Genomic DNA, 3990 nt, shown 5'->3' with positions numbered 1-3990 from the left:
TCTCCCTCAGTATATGAATGCTAGTACAGTTCGTAATTGTAGAACTATTTGAAAGGTGATCGATCGAATCAGATGAGTTCTGTCCACTATTATGTCATATAGCTATGTATACTTGGAATTGTATCAGTCATGTCATTATGCTTAACAACAGAACAACCTTCACTGCTATCAGTAGAAATGAATGTGTGCTGACATGGTACAACGAACAACGTTTTATTGCTGACATTTTTTTACTCATTAAAGTCATACTGACAGGGATTACTTTGACATCTATTATTATTGTTTGCTTTTCACTGACAATTCAGATGATCTCACAATTAATATATCTTGAAGGGTTTTGTAAAATACTAGCTATAATAGACCTGATGAGTTCTTCATAGTAAAGAATATTAGAGGCATACTGGCCAAACCAGAACCCAGTTGTCTCAACTTTTTTTGGTTACACATTTTGCTCTGTCTGGAGTACCCCCAAGGTACCCCCACGTACATTTTACCAGTACCCTCTGTGGATAGGCCAAGTACCTCCAGGGCGACATGTAGGCTACCCCAGGTTGAAAACCACTGTTCTATAATGCATTTTTTTTTATCAGGCTTGAAAAGAGTAGGGGAGTGGACTCAAAAGGGCATTAAAGCACAAGTCTCCTTGTGTGTACACACCTGCACTATCTCACCCAGTCAGTCCTCACTGAAGGTTGATTATGCAGCGTGTTTTGGTGTGGTGTAGCCTCAGCCAGGGTGTGGGAAAGCCTGTGTGAATCCAGCAGATTACTGTAGCCTGTCCACCACACCCATCCTGTCAGTTTAGTCAATCTCACACACACACACAGACACACACACACTAGAGAATGACCGATAATCGGCTGGGCCGATATATCAGGCCGATATTGGCTTTTTCTAGTTTATTGGCCCTTCTCTATCGGTTTTGCCGATAGTCCCGCTACATAGCAAAACTGCTGCTATGCCAGCCGCCACTCATCACCTGAGCCATGAGCACTGCACAAGGAATGTCTAGCTGGAAAAATCAGCAGAAGCAGCAAGCTAGCTCATTTTTCAACAGAAAGGTGCGGCATTGAGAAATGGATGAATTGACACAGTGACCAAAATGTAACACCTGTTGCAAATATTAATAAGCCTTGTGTTGACGTGCCTGTTCTTTAACACAGACACATGACGTAAATGCAATACACAAGCTAGCTATGTGACCTGTTAGCAAAGATTACAATACCTAACCCTTTCATCTGTGGTGTTAGCTAGCTAGCTATATTAGCTAGTATGCTAGCTAGCTGGCTAGATAAACATGGTTCTAAGATATCAGATAGGAGATAATAACCAACGTAGCTAGCTAACGTTAGCTAGTTATCATTTTGAACAAGCACCATTTTTGGCAACAAGACATCTGACTTGCGGTGTAACGTTTACTGGTGTGCTGATCTGACCAGCGAGAATCATATCCTTAAATTGACAGTTGATAGTCGGATTAGATGACTGTTGTAATAGGAAAATAAGTGTTTTAAAATTCCTAAATAAAGGTTGGCAGTAGGTTTAGATACCTAAGAATCTTTCTGCATGTTTATGCACAAAGAAAGCTGTAGATCAGCGCGTGTGTGTGTGTTGACTGTGCGGCCACGCACTTCTCCAACTCAACTGTCAAGTTTCCAGATGACAACAGTGGTAGGCCTGATTACCAACAACAACGAGACAGCCTACATGGAGGAGGTGAGGGCCCTGGCAGAGTGGTGCCAGGAAAATAACCTTATCACTCAATGTTAACAAAATGAAGGAGCTGATCGTGGACGTCAGGAGACAGCAGAGAGAGTACGCCCCTATCCACATGGACGGGGCTGCAGTATAGAGGGTGAAAAGCTTCAAGTTCCCTGGTGTGCACATCACTGACAACCTGAAATGGTCCACCCAAACAGACAGTGTGGTGAAGAAGGCACAACAGCGCATCTTCAACCTCACTTGGCTTTTACAGATGCACCATTCAGGGCATCCTATCGGGCTCTGGTACTGCAACAGCACCGTCCGCAAATGCAGGGGTCTCCAGAGGGTGGTGCGATCTGTCCAACACATCACCGGGGGCACTCTGCCTTCCCTCCAGGACCTCTACAGCACCCGGTGTCACAGGAAGGCCAAGAGAATTATCAAGGACCTCAGCCACCCAAGCCATGGACTGTTCACCCTGCTACCATCCAGAAGGAGGAGACAGTACAGGTGCATCAAAACTGTGACAGTGAGACTGAAAAACAGCTTCTATCTACTGGCCATCAGGCTGTTAAATAGTCACCACTTGCCGGCCTCCGCCCAGTACCCTCCCTGAACTTAGTCACTTTTACTAGCCGGCTACCATCCTGTACTCTACATTGCACCTACGAGACTGCTGCCCTATGTACAGTGCATTCGGAAAGTATTCAGACCCCTTGAATTTTTCCACATTTTGTTACGTTACAACCTTAATCTTAAGTTGATTCAATAGTTTTTTCCCCCTCATCAATCTACACACAATACCCCATAATAACAACGAAAAAGGTTTTTAGAAATGTTTACACAGGAAATATCACATTTACATAATTATTCAGACCCTTTACTCAATACTTTGGTGAAGCACCTTTGGCAGCGAATACAGCCTTGAGTCTTCTTGGGTATGACGCTACAAACTTGGCACACCTGTATTTGGGGAGTTTCTCCCATTCTTCTCTGCAGATCCTCTCAACCTCTGTCAGGTTGGATGGGGAGCGTTGCTGCACAGCTATTTTCAGGTCTCTCCAGAGATGTTCGATCGGGTTCAAGTCCAGGCTCTGGCTGAGCCACTCAAGGACATTCAGAGACTTGTCCCGAAGCCACTCCTGTGTTCTCTTGGCTGTGTGCTTAGGGTCATTGTCCTGTTGGAAGGTGAACATTTGCCCCAGCCTGAGGTCCTGAGTGCTCTGGAGCAGGTTTCATCAAACATCTCTCGGTACTTTGCTCCATTCAGCTTTTCCTCGATCCTGACTAGTCTCTCAGTCCCTGCCGCTGAAAAACATCCCCACAGCATGATGCTGCCACCACCATGCTTCACCATAGGGATGATGCTAGGTCGCAGTTGTAAATGAGAACTTGTTCTTGTTTCCTCCAGACGTGACACTTGGCATTCAGGCCAAAGAGTTCAATCTTGGTTTCATCAGACCAGAACATCTTGTTTCTTATGGTCTGAGAATCTTTAGGTGCCTTTTTGCAAACTCCAAGTGGGCTGTCATGTGCCTTTTACCGAGGAGTGGCTTAAGTCTGGCCACTCTATCATAAAGGCCTGATTGGTGGAGTGCTGCAGAGATGGTCCTTCTGGAAGGTTCTACTGTACTATCTCCACAGAGGAACTCTGGAGCTTTGTCAGATTGACCATCGGGTACTTGGTCACCTCCCTGACCAAGGCCCTTCTCCCCCGATTGCTCAGTTTGGCCGGGCGGCCAGCTCTAGGTAGAGTCTTAATGTCACGTTCTGACCTTAGTTCCTTTTTTATGTCTTTATTTTGGTTTGGTCAGGGCGTGAGTTGGGGTGGGCATTCTATGTTCTATATTCTATGTTTTGTTCTATGTGGTGTATTTCTGTGTTTGGCCTAGTATGGTTCCCAATCAGAGGCAGCTGTCAATCGTTGTCTCTGATTGAGAACCATACTTAGGTAGCCTGTTCCCACCTGTGTTTGTGGGTTGTTTCCTGTTTTGTGTTTGTTTCACCATTCAGGACTGTTTCGATTTTCGTTGTTATTTCACTATTTTCGAGTTCTATTAAAGTAACATGGACACTTACCACGCTGCGTTTTGGTCCGATATTTCAAATTCCTCATCAGAAGAAGAAGAAAATCGTTACAGAACTACCCACCACAAACGGACCAAGCAGCGTGGTAACAAGGAGCAGCGCGATCTGGAGAAATGGACATGGGAGGAGATATTGGACGGCAAGGAACCCTGGGCACAGGCTGGGGAATATCGCCAAAGAAGAACTGGAGGCAGCTGG

The sequence above is a fragment of the Salvelinus fontinalis genome, chromosome 3 (genome assembly GCF_029448725.1).
Source record: "Salvelinus fontinalis isolate EN_2023a chromosome 3, ASM2944872v1, whole genome shotgun sequence".
Classification (NCBI taxonomy): domain Eukaryota; kingdom Metazoa; phylum Chordata; class Actinopteri; order Salmoniformes; family Salmonidae; genus Salvelinus; species Salvelinus fontinalis.
The sequence above is the reverse complement of the archived record's forward strand: the minus strand, read 5'-3'. Positions refer to the sequence as shown.